Source organism: Halichondria panicea, chromosome 15, assembly GCF_963675165.1.
Source record: "Halichondria panicea chromosome 15, odHalPani1.1, whole genome shotgun sequence".
Classification (NCBI taxonomy): Eukaryota; Metazoa; Porifera; class Demospongiae; order Suberitida; family Halichondriidae; genus Halichondria; species Halichondria panicea.
The window spans coordinates 3297124-3316771 of NC_087391.1; the positions used below are offsets into that span (position 1 = coordinate 3297124).

Here is a 19648-nt window from a genome sequence, read left to right on the forward strand (position 1 = left end):
GTCTGTCTGTAAGGTTCTCTTTGAGTGTTTGTACGATAAGAAGACAGCATCCTTTGAACATAAAGCGAACTCCCTTCCACAATCAATTGGTCCCATAGGCTCACTATAGGCCTGCATGCATGTATATAGTATCCCAACAAAGAACAAACACAGCTCACCTAAATAATTCACTGTAAATCAACAAATTATTCTTCACAGGCATGGACACAATACCAAGTAGTTTTCCACTAGTTTTCCACTATAGCCATCAGAAGCCGCCACATGCGTCACTCCAAAGCGAATTAGCTTTTCGTTCTGATCTATGTGCATTTTATGCCCAAAATATTCTGCATAGTGGGAACAGGGTTCATTTGTCGATATGTTCTTTGTTGCCTTTGTTCCAAGTAGGCTGGGGTTGTTTGTGATAGGGCATGGCGAACTCTCTGTTCACCTACTATGATGCCTCCAGACCTTAAAAGACCATTAAGTGTTCGACGGCCATATGCAGGGCCTACCTATGAAAAGATTATAGATATAATTCACGTACGTGGTATACATTATGGGATACTTTCGGTGAAGTGGTTCTTGTGAGCAGGAATTTTCCTGCGACATTTGATCTAGAAAGCTACTTACCTGAGAAACAGCACGACACTCAGCCTGCTTGCATAGTGGATTCCCTTTAAGGAACAAAATCTTCTTACACTTCTTACTAGACCTCTACTATTTGGGAATAATTGTTGCTTGTTTCTTGTTTTTCACCCTTGATTCAATACCGGACATTTTCCCACTTGAAAAGAGAACACGTGCGTGGACAATGGAATGTCAATTAGAGACCACACCCACACTTTTCCATCGCAATCACGTTGTCGTATTTCCTCTGTAGCTTCATCATGTGCTAAAACCGCGTGCTTGCACGTACAGTAGTATCTGGTGCAGTATAGTTTAATTAGTTTTACACTCCGCTAGTTTTAGCATCACTCAGATAGCTAGCCATGGATCTAGACTCTAGATCTAGACTAGAGCGTGTAGAAATCTACCGAGAGCAACAATCCCTAATGCTAAAGAAGTGCGATGTAACTGTTCAAGATTGTCCAGTGTTTTTAAGGTGCGTATTTTAAAATGTATGTATAGCTAAGTAGGCTAGGTACTAATACCAATACTAATACCAATACCAATACCAATACGTATATACTTCATGTAATAATGTTACTGCATAAAAGTGTTAAAATGAATGCAGGTTAATCCTGAAACTCTTTATCTTGAGGAAGACATCACAAATCATCACAAATCATGTGGAATTCCCCGTAGATGGCCTATTTACTTTTGGTGACTTTCCACTTGGTGGTAGGTTCAGAGTAAGTGGAGACACAGCCATCCCTGACACAACCATCCCTGCCGGCCCTGCTCAAAAGAAGAATCGGCCAAGTTTCCAAGTACCATTGGGATTCCAATCATCCTGGTCAGAACATGGCTGGACAATCTACATCGAAGGGGCCCAAGTCTTACGAACCCTGCTTCTATTCGACAATGCGGGGATGAGTGATGCAACCATTTCCAACCTTTTCATCAAGATTCCTGATATTTCAGTGTCTCTTGACTCGATCCTCTCTGAAGCTGGAACAAAGATAGGCTGTGATCCAAATGAACTCATTCTTCTTGATGTGAAGTTCTTCCCGATTTCTGATGAGAAAGGTATACTGATCATGTGCACTGTTATTCGTGGATGTATACATAATTATAATATATAGAGTATTGGAAAGTACCCAGCCGAAAATTCCTTGTTGCTGTGAGTTGCTGTGAGTTGCTGTGAGAGCTGATTATGAAGAGTTAGTAAAAGTTCGTTCAAGAAACCGACTAAGCTTGGGAAGAAAGAGAAAGCGCAAAAGTCATGTAGTGCATGTGGCCTAAAGGAGGTAATGTTACTGTTAGTGAAAGTCCTGTTTATTTCCAAAGATCTCATTATTATAATGTCAATTTTGGCTGCTGTGGTAGCTAATTACTGTTAAAAATGCTTACCTTGCTGTTGGAGACTCAGGAGTGACATCATTCTGTATAGCTAAGGATTACTACACATTGTGCAATAAACTCAATTATTTTCGTTAGCCACACCTGATGCATGGGTGTGGCATGCCAGGCCAAGAGTTTCTATAGGCTTCTATAGTCATGTTTTCCTGGATTTGCAAAATACGCCCAACCACGCACGTGGTTTTAATCATTGGTTTTATGACTATATAGCTGCAAGACAGAAGACTTACATAGACAAACAGTTCTTCCTTGTTAAATCGGTAGTAGGGGATGATCATTTGTATGCTAGAACTTGGATGGTGCCCTGTCTAGAGGACGCATGCCTATACAATCCCTAGCAAATGATTGCCTGTTTGGAAACGAGATTGCTCTAGCTGTCTCAGGATTGCCTTTATGAAAATGGTTGCCATTCCATCAGGAAAACAAAGCCATGGACCTGCTCATGTAAAGCTGGATAGTGTTGTTCAAACATTACCTATAGGGTCACCTTACCAAATCAAAGTCAGCTTGTCAACAAAGGCCACTATAATTATGTGGAGTCATTCCTCCTGAAAAGATATTTAGTGCCAACCACCCCTAGCATTAAGATCAATGCTGAATGGTCCAGAGACTCTGAAGAGTTAGTGGATTCATGAAAAATCATGCAGTTAGTGATAGCTTCTGCTGGTGACCCTTCTAGTGACCTTTCTGGTAATAAACTACTGTTTGTGTTTTGTAAGGATGGCCTTGTTGGTACTGTCCCAGTCTTTGAAGGGTGTTAGCACCTTTGCCTGAAGATAGGGTAGCTTCAGCATCCCACAGTAGTGCCCACCAACATAGTAATTTGTCTGGGTTAGTTCCTTTGCTACTTAGTCTCCCTGTGTACAATATGTGATGGCTTCTCTAGATGTTTAGAGAAATTTGAGAATATGTATAATGGTGATTGTTCAGTAGCTATGCAAAGACTGTGTGCAGTTTTACATTCCATTTGTGTGTGTTGAAAATGTGCTTAAAACTACTGTATATATATATATCAGTTCATCGTGAGATCATCTAGACAGTGCTCCCTTGGGCTGGCAGACACATCTCCAGTGCGTTGAAATCTATCAACAACAGTAGCCTCAGCAACAACAATTTATCTGCTGCTTCCTTAAGTTATTTTAGGTTCCCCCATTATGGTTTTGCACAATCAATCATGCATTTACAATTTGAAACTGTGAGCATGCCCAGCTGACCATTACTACCAGCTGACCATTACTATATGTACACATACCTGAGGTCAATTAGTGGGAAAGTGTAAATTTCAAGAGATATACCCCAACCTCTACACACACACACAAACTGCACAAAGTAACGTGACACACACTTAGCATGACACACACTTAATGAAGTATTGTAAACTTATTACTAGTAAAAAATCTCTAACTCTAATAACGTTTTTTATAATCGAACAAAGTTGTAGCGCACACTAATATGCAATCTCTTCACAAATGCACTCTTCACTCACTTTTAACGTAATGTATGCATCAATTGCATGGGAATTGCTCACGTTCAATTGACAGGATGTCACGTTACTTCGTGCACAGTTTTTGTGTAGACTCTTGGCGGTAAGATGATTTAATGTTCTGTCATTATATTATATTTATTATTCATAGATTAGAGAAAACATTTTGGAGATGAAGGCGACTATACAAATCAAAGAAGAAGACCGGAAGATACGACATGAAATTGTGCATTCCTTTGAGTGTGAAGATGTGCTGACTGATCCAATCTTGATGATGTGTTGCAAACAGATACTTGGATGTCAGCAGATCTGTTTAAGAAACAACGATGTCATTGTTCTGGGATTGGATAGCCTCTTAGCCACTCTCAGGAGTGTCCGTTCCAACTGAACAATGTACAAACTGCCTCATTTATTATTCATATATTATCCACGTTGTTCGTTTTTTCTCTCATTACGTACCTCATTCTTATTCACATTCACCTTCTTATTCACCTATCTTTTGCGAGTAGCTTTGTTTGCTTGTTCCATCATCCACTGAAGTTATGACCATTATCTTGTACTTGTTCTTATCGTAGAGCTAAAAGGCAAGCTTGACAAGTCAGCAAATAATGTATGCTAACCTTACTGACATGATACGTACTTGATAACTAACAGGCTAGCTACATAGAAAAGTGATCTTCCAATAGGGCGTATGCATTACTACAATTCCTATTATTAGACTTCCGGTCGAAGGGACAGAGCGTTAACTAGAACACATTTTTGTAATAAATCTAATGTAAATGGTTCGTTTTTGCTGTGTTCCTAATAGGTCTGATAGAGAGTCTCACCTTTCCTATTTTGGTTTTTCTCGAAAGAATCTGTTGATCAACAGCAACACCAAAATCTGCAGTGAACACTTTGTCAACGCACATAGCAGGCGTCTCTACTCAGATGAGGTCCCCAGTTTGCTTCTACCAGTTGTTGTAAGGGCTAGAAAGGAACCAAGAGAGCAGAAGAAGGCTTAGATGAATTGGAATTGGAACAAAAAGATGTGTCAACACAAACGGAAGAGGTTGCGTTTAAGGTTTTAGTTGGGATCTCTCCTGACAGAGCAATTACTTTTGTCTCGTCTTTGTTTCCTATTTCTGATAAGGCATTAACGAGGGAGAGTGGGATATTGGACTTGTTAAGACCTTCTGTTGAGGGGTGTACGTCTTAACATTCCACCATTTCTTAGAGGAAAAAAGCAACTTTCAGAGAAAGAACTAGTAGTTACTCGACGCATAGCATCTTTGTGGAACGTGCCATGGAGAGAATCAAAAATTTTCACATTTTTGACAAGAGTTTACCTGTATCTTTAACTGCTTAAAAAAATGATTTGATCATTTCATTACATGCACGGTATTAAACATTGATGGAAAGTAGAATAAGAAACAGAAACAAAATTAGATGTACTTCATGCAACTAATTATAGTCGCAACAGCATTGATCACAAGTAATAACTAGGTTTATGTTGTGGGTCAATTAATTCTGGTAGAATATGATCAACCTCTTGCCAATGCTCATCAGGTGATATCCGTTCAACAACAACACCTTTTGAGGTATAAACACAAAAGTCACACCACTGGGCAGTATATCGTGTAACATAGAGCTGTAGCTGGACTTGGTGGTAGTACGAGTGATTCCTTTTAAGAGATGGTATACCATTCACAAGTTGTAAGTAAAACCTCTTCTCTTTACTCTTTACACATTTCCTCAATCGTTTTATCTGCCATACTGTAGGGACATTTGAATTCCGCAATACCAGTAGGAGTACAATCAATTGACAGATCAAAAACCCAAGCATCAGGGGACGCACCTAGCCAACATTTGTCACTATCAACAACAAACCCTGCTTTCTTTGTGTGTAAGCCTACATGGTCATTACTTCGCATGTATTTCTCATACTCAATGCGAGCGTTTTCCTCGTGATCTGTTCCCCACCGAATCGCTTTCGGAATGTGCACGAAGGGCTTGTAGTAAATCGTACACTGAAGAAGTGCTGGTGTCTTTTTTACTTGTTGAAGGATGCGTCCACATTTAGACCCGGTTATTCGGCTCTGTCTTTCGGCAATCCATAAAGTGCTCGAACTTTGATCTCTAGTTTTCATTTCCAAATCTTCCTGCTGTTTCTTACTAACAGAGAGCTTGTCTAAAATGTCTTCTGCGGTTACTCTCTCAGTGACAAACACTTTTGGAACATCAGCAGAATCACAAAATTTGACACTATCATCACACAATCTCACAGAACCAGGCTTCAAACAGTACGTGTGGTCATTAGCAATTTTGTCAAACGATGGAACAAGTAAATTTAGAAGAGCACATGGTTTGTTGATGCATAGCAACTCGCAACTCACAACGAAGAGCTTCCAGTGCCAACTTATCAACTTCACGAGTGTGTTGTGGTTGTGGTCGTGGATCATAAACCATCGTGGATCATAAACCATTTGTGAACCCTTTCCACGCATCTTTGAAGGTAACAGCTCACGCCGACGATCATTTCGACAGGAATTGGATGCACTTTACTGCTGTAGTTGGTCTGTACAGGTTGGTCTGTACAGGTAAGACTTTCAGGTGCATCTTTAATTCTGAAAAAATCGGCCAGTGCATACGAGAGTGCCCCAATATGCTTACAGCTTCCACAAGGTCCACAACCAGCAGGACAACCACACTCAGCACTCAAAATGTCATAGTTGTTCCTATTTAAGCTTATCTCGAGAGAAGAAAGGAAGAATAGGAATCCAGCCTCTATCAGGATAAAAAATCATTTCTGTGCAGGAAGCATTTGTCCATCCATACTTTATACAAGCGTTTACTCTATGAATCAGTGAAGCGAAAAGTATTTGTAAAGTTAGATAGATCTAGTCTGATAATTGCACTCTATAGAGCTGCGTATTTACTTACTGACTGACTAGATCACTTTTATTTCCTTTCGTAGGAGCTCCTCTCTCAATAAGCCAGAACTTCAACTGCATGGGCTAGATTGCCTTTTTCTGGTTTAAAGTTACTACAACTTTGTACGGTATGAAGTCTTACCACTCATCTATAAATTCATTAATAACTTAGCTCTATTCATTTCCTACTCTAGTCCCCTCGACCGGAAGTTCTAATAATACGAATCGTAGTAATGCATACGCCCTATTGGTGCCTGTTGTTTTTATTACAAAGGTACGCTATAGCCTAGAGACCAGGCGTTCGTTATCTAGTCTCGAATACCCGCCTCAACATAAAATCTTTTGTTGCGGCGGGTATCGTTTTCTAACGCCTGGTCTCGAGGCTAGGTACGCTAAGAGTGTTCTGTATCTGAACATAATTATATTTGCTGACTCAGCGGTTCGAGCATAAAGGGTGTGGTGGCCCGGTGAGCATGAAGTACAGTGCTAGTGCTAGTGAAGTATGAACAGTTCCAAGTACTGTAGTAGCTATAGCATTAGATATAAGGGGTAGTAGCTAGCTAAAGACTACATAATTATAATTATACATATGCAGATACATGAGATACGCAGATACATGAGATACATGTACGTAGCTATTCAGTTAGTGAGAGGCTGTCTTGACTTTTCTCATGACTTCTTGTGGGATCACAAATGTTAGTGGTAGGGTCACTGTATCAAACAACCTCGATCTTGTATAGGGATGAATCATACATATGTATAATATAGTGATTCCATATGTATAATATAGTGATTCCATATGTATAATATAGTGATTCACGATGACAACTAAAAGGAACATGCATGTTCACAGTTGTGATTAGGGGTGGGGTGACTTAAAGCATTCACTGCATGGCATCAGCAAGAATGTAATTGTAGTGATGATCAAGATAATTTTGTCATTACAATATATACATGCATGCTTATTATTATTTGAATCTGGGTGACTGGATTAATTACTGTGCTAAGATTTGAAACTCAAATTTTTGTTATTTAAAATACAGATGGACTATGAGTACACACACCCGTTCAGTTGGTGCTATTTTATTTAGTTCCTTCGTGCACCCATTTTTGTATGCTTTCTCGCCAGTACTGTTTTATTTGTGTGTGTTTAGAGAAAGAGCTGAGAAAGAGTTTGGTTATTCCAGATAGTCATGAACAGTGGCTTCTTCAATGCAAAATTTCTCTAAGGATAGTCTCACGTGATACAGCTAGACAGGCCCCCCCCCCTTCAGAGCACCCCCCCCCTTCAGAGCAGTTCGATTATCAAATCAAAAATCTACTATCAGATCGATTGTCAAAGATCGTTTGTCAAAGATCGTTCACGTGTAAATCGAAAATCAACTGTAAAAATCGATCTTCAAAAATCGATTTTATATTGGATGTACACGCCTATCACATTCTGCCTGAATTTTGTCGCAAACGGCGTTCCATAAGTTACTGGGTCCACTTCTGACCTTGTGTATGCTTTAACTATCTGGTTACAAACAGTTGAAGGTGTTGCCCGCCCTTCTTTGTGTCAGTTGATTTCATGAACCACATTTATGGAATGTCTGTACTAAGTTTATTGCGTAGAGTAAGGGCGTGTCCACCGGGTCCACTAAGTTTTATTGATGCACATGTCTTAGTTTGGCTAAAAATCAAGTTCAAAATGTACTAAAAATTCACGCTCTCTTGATATTTGGTTCCACCATACTTGTAATTACACCATACTTGACTGTTTGCTTATGTTTGCTTATGTTTTGCAGCCAGACTACACCTCAGACAATGCCTCGCGAGAAGAAAGAAGAAAGAACTATTCATTGACTGGCATATGATGTTCACATGTCCATGTCAAAGCCTCTACTCCACATCAGCTATTAGCCAAGCATTATCGTCATTTATATAGTCCAATCTTTCTAGACACATAGTTTTTGTTATTTTGTGCTATATTGAATCCCAGAATGCAGTGCCTCCTTGTTATTGTCAGCCTCCATCATCATCGTTCTCAGTCAGAAATGTTCAAAAGTCATCTGAGACGCTCTCAGAGCTGGAACAACTAGAGACACACAATCATCATCATCCCAGCCGTTTACGGAGGCGTTTCATATCCATGTAATTTATAGTATTTATGGTTTCAGAAGTGATTCCAGTATTTGTGATTCCAGTATTTGTAGCCATTTTTTGGCGCATGCTCATTTTACATGCATTTACCACTCAGCTACGTGTATTTGCCACTCAAGATGGAGGCTAACGAGTAACATTTTGCGGTTTAGAAAGTGCCACGCCATCGCAAATCCTCTATAACATCCATGTGTTAACAGTATGTATACATTCACACATACTCTCTTTCTCTTTCCATGCACCCCTTAGTATGCACCTCTGGACTTCTTTGTAATAGTGCATGGGGAAGAAACTATCGTCGTCATCTACATCTGTGAATTGCTTTGAATAGCAGGTACAACGTATAGTGTATACACTTAGCATAGCATATGAAAAGAGAGGTTCTGGGATTGGTTGACAGTTGACACCTCAGGTGTTTTATGATGAATTGACCTTTAGAAATTTGAATAATTCTTTACACGTACTGTACAATAATTACGCCTATATATACCCTCGGGAGCACTTCTTACACTGCAGTATAGTAGTATACTATGATTTACCTATTCATCATTTATAGAGGTTGGTTTCATCATCATCATGGGGAAGTGCTCCAATTGAAACCTCATACATAGATCTGCTAGTTAAATAACATAATGCATAAAACTACCCACCATTCTATATATAGCGCGAATTTAAATATTTCGTTGAATAAATGTCGTGGGTTAACTGCTCAACATAGATTCTACTCTGTCATCGTCAAACCTAAAGATGGACAATTTAATATTACATACCTCTTCACTTCCCCCAAACAACTTCTGTCGCACATTCGTCGCACATATGATTGTACAAGTCATAATGTAATACGTAGCTGAATAAATCAAGAATACATAGATAAAGACTTACGACGTAGTACTGTGAGCCTGACCATGCATGCGAAAAATAAATTACACCAAGCGATAGCTGCTTACATAGCGAAGTGCTTACCACATTTTGACTGTGGTATTTTGACTGTGGTTTCAATTTTTGCTTGTATCACTGCCAGCATAATTTACATTAGTTTCAGGCAGAGATATCTGAGAGAGTTGATGTACCTAGTGAGTTGTACCTAGTGAGTTGTCCATTAGCTGCTCCGCTTTGCAACTAGCTGACTCTATTCCAGTTTGACCTGGTATAAAATAATGCCATCACAATTATGCAAAAAATATCTGATTAACTTTCGTATGTAGTGCAGAAAAGCGTTAGTGAGTACGTCTATGCGTCTATGCGATGAGAAAGATGTATGTCTTTGTTTTAATGCATTGGTTACACTTCTGGTTACACTTCTTTAATACACGTAAATTACCATACCCTTGTCATGTTGCATCCTAGGTTCCTCTATTTACTGCGATCTGCACTCACTGCACGAGGCCTGTTTAGGACAGAGGCGTGGCTATTTTCGTAGCTTACCTTTGCTTGCCTACTATATCGAGCTGGTCTAGACACTGTCTTATTTGCGCTGGTTGCTGCAGTAAGGGAGGGGCTGACTAATTGAAGATGCAGAGAGGGGAGTGGCTCTGTACGTTTGCCTGTCCAGGCTGCGCAGGCTATAGCTTTGAGTGTGGACAGGAGCCCTGGTGTGCTATCTTTTCCTAGTTGTCTTCAATCAATCAGCCAGGGACATAATTATATCAGTTATAAATGCATAGTGCCTCTGTAAAAGTCTTACAATAATACAAATAATTATACCAAACATACGAAGTACGGCTGTAACATTGAAGTACAGTATAGAACAATACACTATAGGGCCTACTTATTATCCGATACTGCACAGCTCAGACTAGCTAGCTCTAGCTCTAGCCTGTGAATTTGCTGCTTACGCCCACTCATTTCCTTTTCATTTCCAGCCTATTACGCCGCATGCGCTTTTGTGAATTTGGTAAAGAAACAGCCACGTGTATTAACACTTTAGTTAGTTAATTAAGTTCTGGCTGTCTTTCTTAGTTCTGGCTGTCTTCAGTTCTGGCTGTCTGGTGTGTACGTGTACGTGTACATAACAATGTCTGGAAATATACTAAGTCTAAAACGAGGCGCTCTTGTTATTGATGTGGACCCGGAAATGCTGACTACTGAAGTTTTAAGGAAGACTTTCAGGGACTTTCAGGGTAAGTGAAGTTTATAGCTAGTGCCCATTCTAGTACACTTTTACCATACCCTTGTCATGTGGCCATATTTGTATCCTAGGTACTATAAAAGTAAGACACTGTGATCTGGGGTTGAATAATTCCAGTAGAGCATGTAGAGCATCTGTGCATAACACTCTATAGCTAGGCTTGGCTGAGCTAAGTACACTGTTAGTAGCTTTTTTAACTTATTTGGAGGAGCAATTTGGAGGAGCAATGAGGTACTAGGTGTTGCATGTAATAATGAATTTGTCTTCGGAGCCAAAGCCAAATCAAACCTCTTATTATAGGAAGGTTTGAGTAAGTTATGTAGTAGCACACAATCTCTGTGTTGATACAGTAGGTATGCAGAACACAGTCAACTATAATAATTATGTACTAATACAGAGGATGTGTCATAAGCCACATGGCAATGGAATGTGGCAATGGAATGTGGCATTACAAAGTTTACGGTAGCTCTTGACCTTTAACCTTTTCTTAGATTTTAGCATAGCTATAGTGCCTGTGGTAGATCTACTGCTGCGCTCCTCACATCACTTAGTTATGAAAGACGGCAACTAACCTGAGTTAATCCTCCTAGACTGCTCTCCATAGTTATGGAGCGCCATAGAGGACAAAATTCATGTCTAAGAGTTGTACATCATCGACCTTGTACATCATCGACCTTGTTCATTTGATGTAGTCGTGATAATTGATGTGGTAATGGGCATTGTAATAATCAAAGTAGATGTGATGATTGATATGGTGATCATGATCACCAATCGATGTCGATGTCACACAGATCGATGTCTTGATAATTGATGCTGTAACGTATGATGGATCTATATACGTCCAGAGGCGGATCCAGGGGGAGATCCAAGGGAGCAAAGGAACCCCCCTTTTGCTCAAAATATTAAAATTGATTTTTAGCAATCTACAGTCATTTAGAGTCATGTTTTACCTATTCTACATATGTAGTAATGTCAATACCTGCATGTAGTCCACTCTAGAAGGAACAGAACTTAGCTAAAAGCAGTGGCAGCTTCTTTACTCTTTCTCAACTGATCGCGTTGCAAAAACTGCATAGTAAGCAGTAATTAATTGGATACAAGATGGGAATAAACCCACATCCATATCCATGTGTCCAGTGGTCATGTAGCCCTAAAATCGGCCTGGATTCGAGGCTAGTGGTCATGCAGCTTTGATTGTGTTCAACCAGACTTACTTATTATACAACAATGAGTAACAGGAAGAGACCAAGTCAAGTGCCAATTTCAACATTCTTCAAAAAGAGTAAAGCAGGTACGGCTTCACATACATAAAAATCCAAATCCAACAAAACTTATAAATAAAAACAACTTCAATTGTAGGTTCAGAGTCACAGGATACTATTGTCAGCGGGCTGACTCGTCTCCCCCTTCATCTCCCCCTACTGACGTCCCCAGTGACACTGAAGATTCAGACAGTGAAGATTCAGACAGTGAACTTGATATGGAGGAGGGTGACTGCGTTATCCGGTGTGGCTTAGGTGGTGCTACTTTTAATGAAAATCAATCGTGACCGATGCAACCAGCTTTTGTCTGCAGAAAATATGAAAAAACTAGTAGTAGCATACAGCCAGCTACACACAAGGAGAATGAAACCTTTTATGCTACCTGATAATTGAATGTCTTTATATATTATGTGTTTTTTACAATCAATTATTAAATACTCTAAGCTCTTGTATAAAAATTACTCATTTACTCACTCACACACTTACTCGATTCCACCTCGATTCCAGGCCGATTAAAATTGTATTTTATCAGCCTTGAATCGAGGCTACACACTTACTTAACTTCTTGATCTTACTATCACTGCACTGGAGCCATAGCTATAGCTAGACATAATCTTACATCTACTACGGCCCTTGGCCTACATGTAGCACTCAGGTGACAGGAAACGACACCAGAAATGGGCGGAGGTTACACCGAAAGTGAGCGTGGTCCAATTTTTCGCGCTGCGCGCAGCTTAACACTCACCCTTCGGGCTCGTTATCCTTTTTAGAAACCACCCTTTTCTAATGTCTAGATCCGCCTCTGAGTGGTAATGGTCAATGATTGATGTGGTAATGGTCAATGATTGATGTGGTAATGGTCAATGCATGAATATATCTTCATGTGTCATGTTCAGTTGTTCAGTAGCTTACCCCTTTTAATCACGTGATTTTAATAAAGAACCCAGGCCCTGCCACCTCCATTCGAGCTCACTGTGTACTGCATAGCACTACTAGATACTGTACTTTCCAGGTAAGCATATAATTATTATAGCTGATAACTTGAGTAAGGTTGAGAGAGCTAACTGTTTTCACAATTCATAGGGAAATGAATGATGTTGATGATTTTTTTGAAAGAGCTAGAAGCTGTAATAACAAGTGTAATTCAACCTGAGGGAATTGGAGAGAGGGAATTGGAGAGACAATTATAACAGCTATACAGGATATACTTTGCTCACTACAGGAGTAGGACAATTGTCGAAGGAAAAAGGTCACCCACAAATTTTCATACAACAAGATCAACTAGAAGCACTACTGGAATTACATTTTGGCATGTCAGATTTGGCACGTTTTTCCATGTTTCCACTCGAACAATCAGAAGAAAAATCGTTCAGTATGGGCTGTGTGACATTTCTGATGTATCTTTAGACGAAATTACCCATCATTTTGTGAGTACTCATCCCAACAGTGGTGCAAGATCATTTAAGAAGTATGAGTCCAACGCCAGAGGGCAAGGGAAAGTTTGGCAAGAGTTGATCCCAGAGGTGTTAGTACAAGGTTTAGGCAAGTTCTCCACCGACGCTCCTACATTGTGTGCATGTTTATGGCATATTGATGGATATTGATGGGCATCACAAGCTCATCAAGTGGCGGATCGTCATACACGGAGGACATTCTAGGCTGCCCGTTTACCTCCAAGCTAGTTGTCAGTTGTTTTGTTACTGCTGTTAGTGAATAGAATATGGTCATCTGAATACATGCTTAACCACCCCCAAAGAGGACCAGGGCGTGCAAGTTGCATAACAGGCTGAAGCGTGCATAATCAGCGGATCGAGAGATTATGGAGAGATGTTTATGCCGGATGCGTATCATTATACTACGAACTGTTTAGTGTCCTTGAAGATAACGAGTTACTACAAGTAGTAGGATCTATTCGCACTGCACTATGTATTCATACCACGTCTTAACATGCAACTCGATGTGTTCCGTACCTCCTATGCTCATCATCGTATGCGAACAGCCAGAAACCAATCTCCTTTTCAGTTGTGGACAAAGGGTTTAATTGAAGGCAGTGGGCTTTAGATGGAGTTGTTCAAGATGCGGTTCAAGATGCGGTTCATACATAATTATTATATTAATTGTGTACCTTAGCATGGCATGCATGTTACGTATATAAAATGTATATAGAATGTACTTTTTTTATTTAAGTTATAACAGTAAAATTAATTGTTACATGTAATTTATACAGGACATGTACGGTACTCAGGATGGCTCAATTAATTATTGGGAGGATTTCTTGTATATGTGATTATATCTTTTGGATGGTTACATACTTTTGGATGGTTACATATAAACTGATGAAACTTTGCAATAATGTAGTCTTATAATGAAGGAACATGTTGAATGTGACTTTCAGGGGGACTTTCAGGGGTGCAGCTACAGTGAAATATACAAGTTTACAATTTCCGGAATACAAACAAGTGCAGCAGTTTTACCATTTTTATGGCGCCCGGATAGGCGCCCGGATATGTGAAGCGGAAAATTGAAATACGCATATTTAAGTAGAGGGCATTAAATAGAAAATGCGACAGTTTTCCTGATTTCTGTGCACCTGGTAAAACTGAGTTGTACTTTATAAAAAAATTACTTTATAAAAAAATTTGGGGTGTGGCACCACTTGTTTCTAATCCTCCTTTTTTATCTTCTTAATCACACTGTAACGACATCGCTGAAGGTCACATGACCTCCAAACATTTTAAGCGTGTACATTTCGTACAAAACTACATTCCTACTAAATTTCATCCATTAATATATCACAATCACAAAGATATGATGCCCTGTGCACCATGTGGCTGAGCCATCCTTAACACCAGTGAGTATAGACTGGCAAGGACCTGTATCAGTTAGTGCTGCTGAAAATATCGTCGAAGTTCCAAGCAACCCACTTTGCCTAACACCTCAACAACTTTCTGAACTTCAATATAATATTAATGATTTAGGACTATCAGTATACATAGCAACCAGGTTGTTTTTAATTATAACATCGATCTGACAAAACATAATAAGAATGTCCATGCAGTCATGAATTATACAGAGAACGGGAATTACACCCAACACAATTGATTGAATGAGAATAAGTTTTGATGAGTGGTATATAAAAATGAGTGGTATATAAAAACATGAACAAAGGCAGCTGCAGATGACAAACAAATTACACCCAACACAATTGATTGAATGAGAATAAGTTTTGATGAGTGGTATATAAAAACATGAACAAAGGCAACATGAACAAAGGCAGCTATAGTGCATGCATGCCAAAGCCACCATGGTTATACACGAGTTTATCTTTGAACATTTCGTAGTCATTATGAAACTTTGAGGCAAGGGTCAACTCTAAGGCACAGGTTGATGCCAATGGGAAGTCAGTAGTCGGATACTCTGAACCAGTACAGAAGTGTGACATCACAACTATGGTAATAATGGTTTTTACAATACCAACCTTCGATTGAATACAGAAAGTCAATGTATTCCTTTGTTGACCTTTGTTGACTCAGTACTTCCTTGCTCGGATAAGTGTACTTTTCCAATGAGGTTCTTAAACATATCTGCATAAAAAAGTACCAAAAATATATACCCTATCATATCAGGATTTCACCTAGTGGGAGGGGCAGGGGTGAACCTTCCCCCCCCAATGTTGTAGAATAATGATATCATCCCATTATTGTACGTCGTACAATATCAGACACAGTGGGTAATTTTCATGACAAATTTCGCTATTAATATTTGCCAGGAAACGGTTTCCTACTAAGTTTCTCCCCTTTTTATTAACCCGAAACGCGAACTTTTACATGTCACGAAAATTCCTGTTTTTCGGGTTAATAAAAAGGGGAGAAACTTAGTAGGTGTGGTTTCCTGGCTATGGTTTCCTGGCTATCACAAACAAACCAACGGACTACTATACCTGCTGGCCGCGGCACGGCCTGGGGGTATAGTAGTGTTATGTTCTGTTCTTTCTTACCAGCAGTGAGCTGTTGCTGGAAAGCAACAAACAACGGCTCCATCATTTCTGGGTAAAGCTTCAAGGCCTTAAGAATTCCCAGAGCATTCATGCCTTCCTTTAATTGATCAAAGAACAGGACGTAGCAGGAGCATCAATGCTCTCATGAGCTGAGACTTGTCACTCATCCTTCCTCATTAGTGAGATAGCTTTGGTGTACCCTGCTTCCAAAATTATACTCTCTTCACTTGTGCATACCTGATGCAAATTGACATCATCATCAGCTTTACCAATCTATGGGTTAATTAAATTAGTGATTAACAGTGACACATTAATGATAAATAATTATACCTCTTCCAGAGGAATATGGTTTTTGGATATTTTTATTGAAAGCAAGTCTTCTCCACAGAGGTATTGATACACAGGAGGAGTACTTCCTTGCACTAGACCCATTGCAATAAGATTTCCGACAAAGAAGAACTTGTTGTCCTGTGGTATAGTTATAATTATCAATAGCCTAATAAATTAATTGTTGTTGTGAATTGGTGGTTACCTGCAAAGCAATACCATCATGTCTGGGTACACAGCACGAAACAGGGAAGTTCTGATTTCTTTCATCTCTTGTGAGCCCACCCTCACCAGCTTCTCCTAAGAATTCAACCTAAGAAGAATTCAACCTAAAGAATTTCACATAGGTACTATCACACACACAAAATACTAGAGCACTGAAGTGCTAACCCTCGGCTGGTGACATGATAATAGATAAACCAGAGGTAATTATAGTGTAGGAACTCAAGAGCAATAGTACATGCATGAGACATGCAATGTGGAGACTGTTATCTTAGGAACGCTGCACTCTCAGTGCAGCAGTACAAATCCTATATAAGCATGTCCCCCGGCCACCCGTCAGAACAGGTGCCGGATCACGCTCAACTAAAGGATGCTTATCAACTCCACAGCATTAACTCCACAGCATAATACTAATAACATACTCACTATAACTTACATTGACTGTCCCACCAACACAAAAGTGAAGCCTTCTAAGTGCATCTTCAAGAACTCTTTCTCTTCTAACAAGAAAGTTAACCTCAGTCAAACTATTCACACACTTCCACAGTGTCCCCCAGTAGCTCAGCAAGTGAAGCAGGTTTCACCTCCTCTATAACACTACAAGTTTGAAGTTTATATAGTATCTAACAAATCACAGGTAACAGTTTTGATCACCTCATATTTGGATTGACCTCATATTGGATTGAGACGTGGCATGCTGTATCAATGCTTCTTCAGTTTCATTCACATCTTCTCTCTGTAACAACATAATAATATTATGATCAATAATAGTCTATTTCGTAACCCATGCACCTCCTCTTTTACGTCATCATCTCTGGACAAATCAATGACTGTACTGGGTCGGTTGGGCTTTTCCTCAAGAGTCACTGCTAAACTCTGCCATCCTAAAATCATGCAATGAAGATAATTTTTCCATCTAAACGTGTTTCCTCAGATCAGATATGTTAATCTTAACAAGAGAGCAGAGATTTATAAATCAACAAAGGAAGCACTTATATACCTCACACTCCGGTACAGCCTCTTTGTCGGCAGACATATCTAAATTTGCTGAATGGGTCTTATATACACCTTGCCATTGCCTACAGTAGCTTTTAGCAATTTAGGACACACTGAGCAATAGACGGTGAAATCAAATCCAAGTCCTTCGAGTTAGGGATACAGCGCAAAAGCTCCAAAATGACTTCTCTAAACTCGTCTTTGCTAACAGATTGACATACAACGACATCTTTTGAACCAAGATTTGCTGCAACAAGCGCTTCCCTAGTATATGGAGTACAAGGAACCTTAACAGAGTTCTTATCTGCTAAACAGAACATTTTAATAGTCCATTGTTTCCCTTTTTTCGAAGGTTGGTTATAAGGGGCAAAGTTAGCACGTTGTTCCTGTGCTACACCGGTACCTCTGCTAGCTCTACTGCAGGAGGCTGTACTTCTTTGTCGGGATACTGAATTAGAAATTATTATGTATTACGCTCAAACATTTCTTAACTTAAAGCCACGGCTTAGGTTTTCTGTCACTCCCTCATCCCTCGAGCTTTGGGACACTATAACACATAGATACCTCATGCCCATGTTCTAACCATAACTTAATTTTCGTGGAGCATGTATGCATGCAATATTAAATTTGCAGTTCTTGCGAACCAATGGAACATTTTACACTCGAAAAATAACCGCTATACGGTAGTTGCTTTGGGTGCTTCTTGGTATAACTATTCCTTGCATTACATCATACTATTACACTGTGTATTACATCATAAGGTAATGTATACTGTATATTAACGTAGGCACTAGGTAACATGGGTAATGTAGGTAATATAGGTAACACTGGTAAGGTAGGTAACATAGGTAATGTAGGTAAGGTAGGTAACATGGGTAATGTAGGTAACACGGGTAATGTAGGTAACACTGGTAATGTAGGTAACATAGGTAATGCTGGTAATGTAGGTTAATGTAGGTAACATAGGTAAGGTAGGTAATGTAGGTAACACTGGCAATGTAGGTAAGGGCTGGTAATACTGGTAATGCTTGGTAAGGTAGGTAGCATGGGTAATGTAGGTAATGCTGGTAAGGTAGGTAATACTGGTAATGTAGGTAATGCTGGTAAGGTAGGTAACACTGGTAATGTAGGTAATGTAGGTAACACTGGTAATGTAGGTAATGTAGGTAACACTGGTAATGTAGGTAATGTAGGTAACATAGGTAATGTAGGTAATGTAGGTAACACGGGTATATAATGTATTATAGGTAATGCAGTTAATTAGATGCAGTAATGCATGTATATAGCTACGCATTATATAGGTAGGTATTTTGTAACAGTGGTAATAATTAGCGGTTGCAATAATGTGATGAACACAATTTGGAACACAATTTGAAACGACACTCTCCTTATAGTGATAAAGAGCACCGACTTATTCGTTTTTGTTTATAAAGAGATCAAAGTAACTATAGTCGCCATCAAATTAATGTAACCATAGATTGAACTCTTCAATCTATGATGTAACCAGCATGTTTGCTGATTTCCCAGCAATTGCATAATGACTGTAACACTTACTTAATTACTAATTATAATATGTTACCTACATGTACATTACCCATGTTTCCTACATTACCTACATTACCTACATTACCCATGTTACCTACATTACCTACCTTACCAGTGTTACCTACATTACCTACATTACCCGTGTTACCGACATTATCTAAACACTAGGCTTACTAGTATGATGTAATGCAAGGAATAGTTATACCAAGAAGCACCCGTTGCTTTGCTTTAATATAAATGTGCTCAGTACGAGTGGATTAATACAGTGCCAGAAAAAACCACACTTAACCTCCCAGTCACGGGAAATATAAACATAAACGGCCTAAAAAACCATGTGTGTGTGTGTATCTTTATGTGCACGTGCGTGTGTGTGTGTCTGTATATGTGTGTCTGTATGTGTGCCCTCGAGGGTGTACGTGTGTGTGTGGTTGCCTGCGCGCGCGCGTGTGTGTATGTGTGTGTATCTGTGCACACGTGCGCGCTTGTGTGTATCTGTGTGTGTGTATTGGTGTGCACATGTGTGTGTATTCGTGCCCACGTGTGCGTGTGTGTGTATTCACTATTGCATGTGCATGTGTGCTTGTGTGTGTGTGTGTGTGTGTGCACTTGTGTGTGTATCTTTATGTGCGC

At 39.5% G+C, this 19648-nt stretch overlaps 3 long non-coding RNA genes across 6 annotated transcripts; 1 reads left to right on the forward strand and 2 right to left on the reverse strand.

The window, feature by feature from the left end:
• Window positions 1–951: 951 nt before the first annotated feature.
• On the forward strand, window positions 952–4554 carry LOC135348350 (uncharacterized). The gene is made up of 3 exons (XR_010398731.1): window positions 952–1084; window positions 1217–1671; window positions 1728–4554. It is a non-coding gene; the product is annotated as an uncharacterized LOC135348350 (long non-coding RNA).
• Window positions 4555–11511: 6957 nt separating this feature from the next.
• On the reverse strand, window positions 11512–12592 carry LOC135348506 (uncharacterized). The gene is made up of 3 exons (XR_010398777.1): window positions 12489–12592; window positions 11649–12238; window positions 11512–11592 (listed from the first exon to the last, which is right to left on the reverse strand). It is a non-coding gene; the product is annotated as an uncharacterized LOC135348506 (long non-coding RNA).
• A 1995-nt stretch (window positions 12593–14587) lies between these two features.
• Window positions 14588–19093, reverse strand: LOC135348271 (uncharacterized). Of its 4 annotated transcripts, none has more exons than XR_010398705.1 (9): window positions 17478–19093; window positions 17270–17361; window positions 17132–17213; window positions 16914–17074; window positions 16461–16568; window positions 16259–16396; window positions 15929–16201; window positions 15410–15515; window positions 14588–15348 (listed from the first exon to the last, which is right to left on the reverse strand). It is a non-coding gene; the product is annotated as an uncharacterized LOC135348271 (long non-coding RNA). The 4 variants fall into 4 exon arrangements; XR_010398704.1 differs by having other exon boundaries at window positions 17270–17426; XR_010398703.1 differs by having other exon boundaries at window positions 17270–19093.
• Window positions 19094–19648: the final 555 nt, after the last annotated feature.